This window comes from Onychomys torridus, chromosome 12 (assembly GCF_903995425.1).
Source record: "Onychomys torridus chromosome 12, mOncTor1.1, whole genome shotgun sequence".
Classification (NCBI taxonomy): Eukaryota; Metazoa; Chordata; class Mammalia; order Rodentia; family Cricetidae; genus Onychomys; species Onychomys torridus.
This window is the reverse complement of record NC_050454.1, coordinates 68,267,136-68,280,572: the sequence shown is the minus strand read 5'-3', so window position 1 is coordinate 68,280,572 and position 13,437 is coordinate 68,267,136. Positions and strand designations below refer to the sequence as shown.

Sequence of the window (13,437 nt, the reverse complement as noted above, 5' to 3'; positions counted from 1 at the left end):
CTGCAAAACTGGGAATATCCTGGAGGGCATTTCTCAGCTTAGATATCTAGAAGCTGAGTCTTCTTTCCAGTCTTCAGCGATGTGACACAGGTGTCTGCTTTTAGGCCATTCGGGCATAGTGTCCTTCCATAGTGTTCCCTGGTCACTAGCCTTGATCTCAGAGTAGCTGAACCTGGACCAGTGTGTCTTCATGTTGACTTGGTGACCTATGGTGGGAGGAGTTTGAGATCATTTAACTAAAGCTCTCCATCTTCTCGCTGGTTATTGCTGGAGCCCAGAAGCTCTCTGCTCATAAGTCCCCAGCAGCAGCAGCAGAGAGCTTTCGAGAAGAGCATCTTCCAGGTCCCCTCCCAGCATTGTGGAACTCTGTGGGAGGCACTGCAGTCTGAATCTGCAGCTTGCTGGAGTTTGAGAACGTCTTTGGCAGCACACTGGAACCAGCAGTGTTTGTTGGGGCCTCTTTCTAGGCTACCACAAGTCAGTGATCAAGGGGTAACCAAACCCCAAAGTTAGAGATGTGGTTGTTTGCATGTTATGTCTTGAAGTACATGAAAACCAGAACTGATGTCTTTCCTGCCCCAGAATAGAACCTCGGAGTTTTGTGTATCTTCGAGGAAAAAGACACCACCAAGATCCTTCAGTTCCATAACCTCAGGAACATGAAAAAGCTGAACAAGGTTCTGGTGTCAGAAACAACTCCGAAGGGCAGATTCAGAGCAAGGGCTGTAGGAAGGTTCTGCTCCCTGGGAACGAGAGGAAGTTCTAGCCACTGATACTCGGGCAAGGTCTCTCTTATCTTTCTAACCTCACTTGTTTTCTCTGATAGCTAGAGATCTTAGAATGTTCTAGAAATATGAAGCAGGGAATTCCACTTCTCCCCAGTGTCCTTCTCAAAATATGGAGCTGCCTCATGCTGTAAAGCCCTAGGAGTTCCCTGTTTCAACAGGTGCTTGGCCCAGCCTCTTGTTCCCTGTGTCCACTTTTCTGCACACAACACAGGCCTCAGGCGCGCTGACTTGAGGGGCCATTTTTCTTCTTCAGGGTCTGTTTTCAGAGTCCTTTGGCTTTTTTCTTAGGGTGCATGCTCTTTCCAGAGGCTTGCACGTATACTCCCCCCCCCCCAACCCCATGTTGTTTCTGTGAGCACTTACTTCGAAGTGTGTGCAAGATGGAGGGAAGTCATCCCAGGAAGACATCCAACTCCAAGCTTTGAGTCACGTTATTTTTACACAGCAACAAAGAACAAATGCATTTCTGAATTATGAAACCCATCTGGGAGGTGCCTTTCAAAGCATGCAATTGTGCGGCCCCACGTTGGATTGAATTCTGGAGTCATCTTGAAACAGTAGCTGTCCCCTGCCCCGCTGAATGCTCCCTTGTGCAATGTGATAGTGTTGTGCACTTCACTTTTTCAGTTAAATACGGTTTGCATTTATTTCAACGGGCACCAAAGTGAAGCCGTAGCACCATGAAACAGTGGAAATAGTTTCTGGAAAGGAATCATCAATAGTGTGAACCTCCCACTCCCCAAGACAGATTCAGTTTTTCCTTTCCGAAATGACCACTCCTACCTCCTGGGAGGTGTTCTCTGGGGTCACCATTGAGCAGTCCTGTGTTCAAGGCCCCATGGCTGTAATGTCAAGAGGCCAAGAGGGGAAGTTGAGGAGCCAGGAATGTAGATCCATGTTAGAGCACTTGTCTAAAATGGGTGAGGTCATGGGTTTAATCCCTTCTGAAAGAGAGGAAGATGGAGAGGAAGAGGAAGAGAGAAAGAGACAGAGAGAGACAGAGACATGGGAATAGGAAGAATACCACTTGAAGATACAGAGGTTTGGATAATGGACCTACCAGCCAAGATATGCTAAAGACCCCCAGCAGCACCAGAAGCTGGGAGAGACTGTCCCTCAAAGCTTGTGAGCTGAAAATGTTTAAATTGCACTGGAGACTTTTCCCGGGGAAATGCAATACACTTCTACCCACCCCTGTGGGAACCTGTGACAGGTTAAAAAAAATTGGTTACACCATGTCCAATTTGGTGACCCAATAAGTTTTTATTGGGGTTACTAACAGGAATATGGGTTACTTACACATCACTGAAAAGCCCAAGATAACACGGGTGATGATTCACGAAAGCTGCAGCCCTGGAGCCCTCCCTTTGCAGGTCCTGCAGCCAGCTCAACTGGCTGGTCTGTCCCATCCATTCCCTGTCCCTGTCCCCACACTCCACCCACCGCCCAGCAGTTGTTCACTGTGTCTCTACAAAGCTGGGGAGGCACTTGCAATCTTTAACCCTCTCAGACAGATCACATGTTTCCCCCCCCCCCCAAGTCTTGAGATCCTTAGATGCTCTTCCTCCATACTGGAGAGAATGTTTCCATTCAAATGAAACTGCCATACAACATACTTTGTCCTAGATTTCTAGCCTCCAGGACTAATAGACAGTGGACTTCTATAATCCAGCTGGTTTTCAGTTCTTTGCTGCCACATTGGCACATGCCTATGAAATTAACTCACTATCCATCTGGTCCACCTAAATCTACAGATGAACCAGGGTTCCATTTAACTGGGTTGATAGCAGTTGACAACTTCCTTTGTAGAATCTGCCTTTTGGTCTAACCAGCTTCCAACTCCTGTAACTTTAACGAGGCCACAAAAGGATCTGTCACGAGCCTTGCCTAGAGAGACCATCACAACATCACTCTGCAAGGCTAGTTTTCAGATCAAAACCTCCCTCTCAAACATGGAAGGGCTCATCATATGAAGGTATCTAGCTGTCGGTCCCCTTCAGCTAGCCAGCCAGCAAAGATTTGTTTAGCCACAATGTCAGAAAGTTTTATTGAGCTGCTCTAAGCAGAGAATTGGGAGGAATCAGTGCTGGCTTGTGATGAGGCTCAGTTTTCTGTCCCCTGACCCCTGGAATCGGCTAAAGACACAAGAACACCTTGGTGGTCCAAGGGCCACGTCTTCCTTTCTTGAGCGCCCTCTGGCGTCCTCTAGTCATGGCAATTGACATGCAGGATTGGAAAAAGTGCTCAAGAGAACTAACTGGCAGCTTTTGTTTTTGTTTTTGTTTTTATCTAGAAAGCCTCAGGAACTCTTCTGGTGGCTGTTTTGACTTTAGTGTCTTCACGGTTGCCAAGAACATCAGAGGTAGCAGTTCTGAGCCCAACTTAATGTAGTTTCCTCCCTGTTCCCAGCACTTTTTCTGTCCTCAAATCTCACAGTGATGTAGGCACAGGTTCCCAAACTTTCTGTTCATGTTACTATCACTCCATTGTGAGGAAAAGGAAGAGGACCAGATGCAACTTCCCTGGGCACATTCAGGGCCTTAGTGACATGTGCCATTGGTCATCTGCTGCTGTGGGCAGCAGTCCCACATAAGGTCCCTGGGCTCCCCTACTGGATGCAGGGAACACATCCTGTGATAATTAAAGATGTTTCTAGTTACTGGCATGTGTATCTTGATGTACCGTAGGGTAAGAGATCACCCTCTGCATTGATGAATGCTATGTATGTTGTTGATGATGATAATAATACTAATAATAGTATAAGGCCTCTCTAGCTCAATGATAAAGAGTGGGTATTCATAAAGATTGCCATGACTTTTGCATGTTACATATGTGTGTGTGTTTATTTATTTATCTTGGGGAGGTACCTGTGCCATGAATGTGGGTAGAGAGATGAGAGGACAATTTTCAGGGAATCTTTTCTCCTGGGATCCAGCTCCAAGACAGATACACTGTGTCTCTTTTGCAGTACTTGGCAGGTCTGCCAAAGGAACACCCTCCTCCAAGATGCCAAAGCTCCTCAAGAAAGACACACAGGACTCTGCCAAGAATGGAGATGCAAAATGGAGGAAGGTGACCTGCTCTTTGTCTGTGACCTGCTCTCTACAGATTCATTCTTTGGAGGCCTGACCTCAGTTAGCATACCACCACCACCCACCGCCACCACTACCCACAGGGAACAGAGCTGTAATGCACAGTGACAGCCCTTCTAAGCTGGCATTCTCCTACCATGGCGTTTAAAGTTGTAACACTACTAACCCCATTCTGCTGGGACCCTGACGCTACTGAGAGCTCAAAACTTTCACTTTTCATTTGGATGATCAATCCTGCATGCATAAAGCCCTCCGGGTTTGCTCACCCCACCCTGGATAAGTCCGTTCCATTCTTCACGGTGGTGAGACAAGAACTCCACGGAAGAATCAGCTGTCCAAGGAGCTTAGTTAGGATTACTTTTGCTATGACAAACACCATGACCAAAGCAAGTTTCATCACTGAAGGAGGAAGTCAGGACAGGAACTGAAACAGGACAGGAACCTGGAGGCAGGAGCCAAAGCAGAGGCCACGGAAGGGGCGCTGCTGACTGCCTCACTTCTTGTGGTTTGCTCAGGTTGCTTTTTTTTTTTTTTTTTAGTTTTACAGAACCCAGGACCACCAGCCCAGGGATGGCACCACCTACCATGGACTAGGTCCTCCCCATCAATCACTAACGTAAAAATGCCCTATAGGCTTGCCTACAGCACAGTCTTATGGAGGCATTTCCTCAATTGAGGCTCCCTCCTCTCTGATGACTACATCTTGTGCCACTAACCAGCACAACCGTTCAGCTCAGCCTCTGGTGGTCCACAGAGAACACTACCACCATAGTTTCATTGTCGAATCCCGCCTAGCAGTGAACACTTTTGCCCACTTTGTTTCAGAAGTGTGGTAGCTGAAGCAGCCAAGATAGCCTGGAGCAGGGTCTTAGAAGTGCTTCTTAATAAAATCACACCAGGGCCAGGGATTGGGGTCAACGCTGGAAGATCAGAGAAGCAGAACAAGCCACAGCTACCTCACCGACCAATTCCTCAGCTGACCCTGTTTCCTTAGACTGGAAGCCTCTGACCTCATCTGAATGGCTCTCAGCTGAACTGCTGCTCAAAAGTCTAAAAGCTTAACCAGCCTAGTTCCTGTTTTTCACACCTTATGTACCTTTCTGCTTTCTGCCCTCACTTCCTGGGATTAAAGGTGTGAGTCAACATGCCTGGGTGTTTCCAGTGTGGCTTTGAACTCACAGAGATCCGGATGGATCTCTGCCCCCCAAGTGATAGGATTAAAGGTGTGGGAGTGTGTGCCACCATTTTCTGGCCTCTGTGTATCTAGTGGCTGTTCTGTTCTCTGAACCCAGATAAGTTTATTAGGGTGCACAATATTTTGGGGAACACAATACCACCACAACAGCCCAATTAAATTCTTACTCCCCAGTAATCACTCTCTGTGGAAACCTCCACAGGGTTAAAGCTGGCACAATTTTAGGAATGAGGATGTGTAACTTATTTATTTATTTATTTATTTATTTATTTATTTATTTATTTAATATATATGAGTCTCTACCTGTATGTACACCTTTGATGCCAGAAGAGAACATCAGATCTCACTCTAGATAGTTGTGAGCCACCGTGGGGTTGCTGGGAATTGAATTTAGAACCTCTAGAAGAGCAGCCAGTGCTCCCGCCCCCTTGGTTTTCTGAGACAGGGTTTCTCTGTGTAGCTTTTGCCTTTCCTGGAACTCACTTGGTAGCCCAGGCTGGCCTTGAACTCACAGAGATCTGCCTGGCTCTGCCTCTCAGTGCTGGGATTTATTTGTGTGAGCCGCCACTGCCCAGCCAGCCAGTGCTCTTAACCACTGAACCATCTCTCCAGACTGATGTGTGATTTCTGATGCAGGGACATAAATCCCTCCAACTTCTGCCCTGTCACCTTCTGGATCATCATCTCAGGGGAAACCAGTTACTATGCTATGAAGACACTGAAGCAGTCTGAAGGCAGCCCACAAGGAGAAACTGAGGCCTCCCACTGACAGCCAGCACCAATTCACCAGGTATGTGTGTTGGGTACCTGGAAAGGGACCCCAGGTCCCAATCTAACCTTTACATGACTGCAGCCCCAGGAGACATCTTGGCAGTAACCACATGAGGCACCCAGAGCTGAGATCGTTCAGCTAAGTGACTCCTGGATCCCTGGACCCACTGGATCTAAGAAACTTCTATAAAAAGGTTGCTGTAAGCCACCAAGCTTTGGGATGTTTAGTTACACAGCAATAAGACCAAGTTCAATAGGTCCATACAAAGCACACAGTCAGAAGGGAAGAAATGGTCATCCTGACTGGTTAGAACCGATAGCTTCTTTCTAATCCAAAGGACCTCAGCACAGCAGAACACCTAGGAGGCTACAAGGTTTGCCAGCTGTCCATGGAACAACTTACATTCTTCAATGTGATCAGCCAATTACAATGTCTGGGCAAGCCAAGCTTGGAGCTGTGGCCTACAGGGTAATTACAATGTTTCTGCAATGGAAGGACAATGGTAAATGTTGTAACAAATGTGCCTACAATGTAACTCTTCTTGGAATGATGGGAATACGAACCTACTCACCCTAAATAGTATATCAATGACAAACCGAGGAAACTGTTTCCCCAAGTCTATCTCCGTGAGTCAGTGGATTTATAAGAGTTACCCACTGGAGTACAGATGGTGTATTACTTATAAGAGAATGGTTGATTCAAAGGCAGCTTGATTGCTGAAAAGCCTGCACCAGCATGGGTGACAGAAATGGATTCCTGGAGTTCCCTGCACAGCTTATAGGCAGCTGGGGCAGGGAGAGGGTGTGTTCTCTTCATGGCCATTGTTTTATACCCCCGGGGAGGAACCTTTGTGAATCTTCTAAGTTGCAGGAGCTTCCTCAGCCTTGCAAGTTTCCTGAGCTTCCTGAGTCTCAAAAGCTTCCTTCCTACTTCTAAGAGGGAATGTTTGAATTCAGAAGAAATAATTTGATTATGAATTGTTACCACTGTGAGAATCTACTGAAAAATGAAGATTTCAGAAGCCCACCCCCCAAGTAACTCTTAGCTAGTCCCAGAAAGGCAAAACTCTCATAACTTAAATTTGCAAATGGGTTTGAAGAGCACTTCATTGTCAGTCTGATTGACAAGCCCATGTTGACCCCTGTCCTAGTAAGCATTAAGTGTCAGTCTAGAATAATCTGAGAGAAAAGCCTCAGTTGAGAAATTTATTTTCCTTGACTGGCCTGTAGACATGTCTGTAAGGGGTTGTCTTGATGGTTAATTGATGTAGGAGGGCCCAGTCCTCTGTGAGCGGTACTATTCTCCGGGCAGGTAGTCCTGGGTTGTATAAGGAACCTGACTGAACACGAACCTCAGCAATCCAGAGGCAGAGCCAACAAACAGCATTCCTCCATGTTTTTTTTCTTCAAATTTCTGCCTTTACTTTCTACAGTGATGGGTTGTGTATAAGTCAAATAACTATTTCCTCTCCTAAATTGCTTTGATCAGAGTGTTTTATCACAGTAACAGAATGAAGCTAGAGTAAGCTCTTAATCAAGTCTCACGCTATGGAAGCCCCCAGCCTTGGTGGCTAGTCACCGCAGGGGTCTGGTTGGGCTCTGTGGCCTGGCATCGATCTAATTCCTGCCCAGTCCCTGAAGGCATCATAAAGCCTAGGTGTCAACACTTGACAAAAGAATGTATGATGGTTAATTTTGGCTGTCAACTTGATGGGACTTGGAATTACCGTGGAGATACACCTCTGGGTGTGTCCCTGAGGTGTTTCCAGGTTTAAGTGAGGGAGGGAAGACCCAACCTGACTGTGAGTGGCCAAGGCCATGGACTGGATAAAAAAGGAGAAGCTGAGCTGAGCATCAGCCTTCGCCTTTCTCTGCTTCCTGACTGTGGATGCAAACGTGACCAGCTGCCTTGCTCTCTGCCACCACGATCCCCTGTCATGATGGGCAGTTTCCTCAGACTGTATCCAAATAAACCCTTCTTTTCCGAAGTTGCTTCTTGTCAGGTACTGTTCACACTGACAGAAAAATAGTGAATCCAGACTGTTGGGAGTCCCTCTGGGCTCTAGTCTCAGGACTTAATGAGAGGGCAAATTAGATTCCAGCCCAAGATGAATAGCTCCCTAGATGTATGCTATGGTCAGTTACCTAACCTGACTAAACCTTGCTTTGCTCATTGTTAAAATAAGGGCTGTATTAGTTAGCTAAGGTTGCTATAACAAAGTTCCATAGCCTCGATGGCATAAGCAACAGGACTTTCTTTTCTCATAATTCTAGAGGCAAGAAGGCTGAGATTGCCCTTCCCACCTGGTTGATGCCTCCAGAGACCTCTCTCCTTGACCTGTAGGTGGCATCTTATCCCTGTGCCTTCCCAAAATGACTGTGACCTAAGCCCTCTCCCTCTCTTACAAAGATAGTGCTGATTTGGAGCTTCCTGTGTGACCCCATTTTATCTTAATGACTTCTTTAAATATGGCTGCATTCTGAAGGCCTAAGGACACTGAGGTCTTGACGAGGCAATGTGTTGCTGTGAGGACAGCGAGATGAGGGGCCCGAGCCTAGGGTGCTTCAGGCCATCAGAAGGTGGAAATTCGGATTTCCATTCCCACCGATTCTGGTGGCATTGTGTGGAAAAATTGCCTTTAAGAAGTGGGTGGCACACAGGAAAAGTGGCTTTTGTTTCAGCGATAATCCCCTTAAAACATCTGGTCTGCCCCCACCCCCAGCCGGCGCGAATGGAGCCGCCATGAAAAGGTGGCGCTGGGTCTTAGCAGCTGTGACAGCCAGGCTGCTTTCCTGAGGAGCCCTTTGCCCGACCTCGCGGAATCTGAGCTTTAGCACTTAAGACTGGGTTTCTTTTCAAAGGAGCTGAAGGCTCAAGCACTTCGTTGCACCTAATCCTTTTTCAGAAGAAGGGGGGAGGCATTTTAATGCAGCCTCAAAATCCTCACTTGGGTTTACAAAGGACCCTGGTGGATTTTCACACTCCCGGGAAGGCCTGGGTACCAGAAATGAGGCCAGCAAACCCACACAAGGACTGAGAGGCAGCGATCAGGGAATCCGGGAAGCCGAGGCCCTTCCCACCTTGCAGGGGTGTCTCATGTGGCTTGGATTCCTTTCCTCAGGCGAAGCTGGCTATGCCGAGTCCTGTCATTACCTCCATTTGAGTCACAAGGGAGCCTCACACTCCTCAATATGCATGGTTGTACAAATTGGAGCAAAGGTGAATCTGTACATGCCTGTTTCTCTTTAGACTGCAAAGTGGAAAGGAAGTGGGGAGGGGGGCTTGGGGTCCCTAAAGACGACAAATAGAAAATACTACAACCACAAAGACTGACTAACTCTGAGATGACTCTGATCTTCGGATGATGGCACCATGGCCTTGTCTCTGACCACACTCAAGGACCATAGTCCCCTTCAATAGGGTGGGGCTACCAAGAAATGCAGGCAGGCAAGGCCGGACTGGGGACTCTTCCTGTCTGGATCTCTCCTTGTTTGTGCACTTGGGTCCCTGACCTCTGCTTCTCCTTCCAGTGCTCATACTTTCTGCTTACGTAATTCCATCAGCTCCTGGACTGACCAGCCTTGACCCTCTGGTTCAGCCCACCCAGCCATCCAGTACTGGTTCCAACAGGTGGCATTCACATTGAAAGGAGAGTGCTAGTTAAATTTGAAGTTTTAGATAATAAATTATTTTAAAACTTATTTACCTGTAAACATTGCTCTGAGAATGAGCGTCTACTGCCATTATTCCTGTTTTCTGGGTGGAAAGTCAAAGACAGAGAAGTTACGTCGTTTAAGGTCATCCAAACAGGAAGTTACAGAGATGGGATTTAAACCTGGGCATCATAGTGCCCGAACTGTCCCTTTGCTTGGCTTATCAGCAACCTCTGGAGTGAAGAGGTGGGTGGCATCTCAAGTCAGCCACAATGTGCTGATCCAGATAGACCTCTGCATCCCCTAGGCCACTTCTGCCTCTGACTAGGGAAAAGGTGAATTATTCTCTTGTTCGTTCATTATATCCCAGCCCCAAGGCGGGGTCTGGCTCAGAGAGGACACTTAGTAAACATGTGTTCAAGAACTGAATGAATGATAAACACAGTGTGGCGCTTTGATGAGAAATGCCCCCATAATCGTGGGCGTTTGAACACTTGGTCCCGGTTGACAGTGATGCTCGGGGAGGTTCAAAGGGGTGCACCCTTGCTGGAAAAAGTATTCTCTTCGGGCCGGGCTCTGAGGGCTCAAGGCCTCACCATCTAGCAGTTTGTATTCCCACTTCCTGCTTCTGCTCCCATGCCTGCCGCCTGCTATGGTCCTGTTACCACCATCGTGGAGTCTGACCTGGAACCCTCCGCCAAAACACTTTCTTCTGTAAGTGTTCTTTGTCACAGCAACATAAAAGTAACTAATACACACAGCATGTGATCTTATGATCTGTGTAGGAAACTTGCAAAACAAGGGGGAAGTATTAAGAAAACAAAAACAAACCAACTCCCACACTCCTTATCCCATCGCTTAAAAAAAAAAAAAAAAAAACCACTATAATATTTCCTGACCTCCAGTACTTTGAATGGCTGAAACTGATGGCCAGAGCCCTTGCTGTTCAGTCTTGCCCTTCTCCTCAGCCTTTACCTCCCAGCTCTGGAGTTTCCCGTAGGTTCTGTCTCAGAAGGGGATGTCACACTTGTCCACACAGAAGTGTGGTGGAATTTTTGCTCCACCCCTTAATGTCACCGCTGGGAAACGATCCTTTCTGCCAAAGCTGCTTCTCTCTCCCTCGGGTGTCTCAGAGACTGTTGCACTTGGAACCTTTAGACCCGAGGTCGAAGCCCAGCACTGCCACTGAATGAGCATGTCAACAGCTTGGACAAGTCATTTAATGTCCCTGCTTCCTCTCTCTAAAGGAGGTTGAGCTAGAAAATAGTGAGTCACGCATGTCAAACACACCTCTCCTACCACATTCATGCACACATAGACACACATCACTGGCTACATTCTATTAGAAAAATTAAAAGTAGAGGAAGTTGTTTCCATATTGGGTGTTGAAAGCTTCAACTTCCTGCCCTGCCACATCTTTATCTCCAAGTAACAGACTGTTTTGAACTACATCCCAACTAGTATACAGCACAGTGTCACACCTAGTGTGACTAGGAAGGATGTAACCCTAAAGCCTAAGGGTTCTTTATTTGAACAAGTCATGTTTTAAAAAAGATAGAAAACAATTTCTATTCTATCAAATGACCAGTGGGACTGACTATGCTTGTTTCTGTGGAGCAGTGGTTCCCAACCTTCCTAAGGCTGAGACCCTTTATAGTACAGCTCCTCATGTTGTGGTGACACTGTTTCTGTTGCTACTTCCTAACTGCAGTTTCACTACTGTTATGCATTGTGATGTAAAGATCTGTTTTCTGATGACCTTAGGCAACCCGTGTCAAGGAGGTCTTGCCCCACAGATTAAGAACCTCTGTTCTATTGGCATGTTCCAGTTATTGTTGCTTCCTATTTCCCACTGATGTTTTCGTGTGTTCCCAGGCGCTGATACAGAGTACCTGGAGATATTTTGGCTCACAGTCAGAGCCTGAAACAATAAAATGAATTACCCCCCCACACACACTCCAGCAGCAGATGCTCAGTGTACCACTTGGAAGGGCTCTAGGTGTCCTACAGAGTCAGCAATGAAGACTGTCTTTCAGAAGCTGGTCCTTGTCCCATGGAGGAGACTTGGATCCCTGTGAAACTGCCCCTCTCTCATCCATCAACTTCTCAAACCTGTACAGACGTCTACAGGATGCTCTGATTTAGATGTGGTGTGCAGCTGGGTGTGGTGGTGAACGCTCCATGAGACAGAGATGCAAAGTTGGGAAGTGAGCACTTGGGTTTCATTTGCTGGATACTAGTAGGAAGGATCGGTATGAAGCTATCCCTGTGTTTGACAAATCTGAATAATCTTCGTGTGCCCACTGAAGCAACTTACAGTTTTATGAATCATGTTGACCTGTGTTGAGGGGATGCCAAGGAGCCAGACATTCCCGGCACTCAGGGCCTCCTCTTGGAACTGGCCTTTGCACGGCTGTGGTGGGCTGACCCCTGTGGGCGTTTTCAATGGACTCTTACTCCCTGTGTCACTTTGTGATGTTTGACAGTTTATTTGTCCCTTTCACTTGAAACACCTTGATCAAGGCTACAAACCACAGTTTCCAGAGCACATTCCTGGCCCTGTCATTCCATGGTTCTTCATAGAAGGTATATTTCGTTTGTCCTCTCTGGAAGTACTTAGGATTTTGTTTGGACAGTCTACGATACTGGGTACAACTGGGAAAGTCAAGGACTGGATACATGGGGAATTTCACAGAGTACCTCTTTAGGGGACTTTCTGTCATTGTCTGTAGACCTTCCAAATTTGGACATTGGACATTGTAATGTGGTGTGGCCCTGTAAGTTCATGACATCACTTTTTCTCTTAGTGGATTCCTTCACAGGCCGAGACATTTACCTGAGGTTTTCATTTCTCTTGTTTTATTGGATTTTTGTTTATTATCTGAATTGATTTAATATTTATTTGAGACAGGTCCTAGCTGGCTTGGAACTTGATATGTAGACCAGGCTGGCCTTGCACTCGTAGAGATCCCCCTGCCTCTGCCACTCAAGTGCTGCAATTAAAGGTGTGTTCCACCATGCCTGACAGCATTCTGAAATTTGTTCTTTCAAATTTACTTCATCTAAGAAATGAGATCAAATATAAACAAATGGGTTTATACCAAATTAAAAAAAAAAAAAAAAAACCTGAACAGCAAAAGAAACACCATAGCTAAAATACAGCCCATGGATCTGGGAGAAAACACCCACAAATCCTATGTGGAATAAAGAGCCAAGGACAATCGACAAATACATAAGGAACCCAAGCTAGGGCTGGCCAGAAGGTTCAGTGGGCAAGGGTATTTGCCATCAGCCCGTCAACCTGAGTTTTCAACACCTGAGATCCAAAGGGTAGAGGCAGAAATCTAACTCTTTCAAGTTGCCCCTTGACCTCCAGATGCATGCCATGCATGTGCAAGCCTGCGCACATACCAAATAAGCTTTAAAAAAGTGTAAAAAGTTAAAGAATGCAAACTATTCAGTATCCAGAAAACAAACCATCTTATTAAAAATGGATAGAGTCTCAAATAGACATTTCTCAAAGGAGGACAGACACATGGCCAAAAGATATGTGGAAATGTTCAACATTTCAAATCATTAGGAAAATTAAAACCTCAACGACTTATTAGTTCATATCTACTAGACTGTCTATTATCAAGAAATGTAAAGGGGTTAAAGAGATCAACCAGCCAAGAGCACCAGCTACTCAGTCGTGAGGACCGTAGTTTGGACCCATGTCAGGGGACTCACAATGCCTATAAGTCCATCTCCAAGGGATCTGACACCCTCTTCTGGACTCCTTGGGTACCTGTAACACATGTGCACATATTTTCACATAGACACACACATAATGAAATAAGTATTTTTTAAAAAATATGAAAGCTAACGTGTTGCTGACAATGCCCAGAAAAGAAACCAATGTATGGTGTCTGTGGGAAGGAATCTACTTCTGAAAAGG

At 46.3% G+C, this 13,437-nt stretch overlaps 1 long non-coding RNA gene across 1 annotated transcript in view; it reads left to right on the top strand.

The window, feature by feature from the left end:
• The first annotated feature begins 3,760 nt into the window (after positions 1-3,760).
• Positions 3,761-13,437, top strand: part of LOC118593696 — a 34,830-nt gene continuing 25,153 nt past the window's right edge. Inside the window, exons 1-2 of the long non-coding RNA XR_004946294.1 lie at positions 3,761-3,860; positions 5,712-5,865. This is a non-coding gene — a long non-coding RNA (uncharacterized LOC118593696). The remainder of the gene's footprint in view (positions 3,861-5,711; positions 5,866-13,437) is intronic.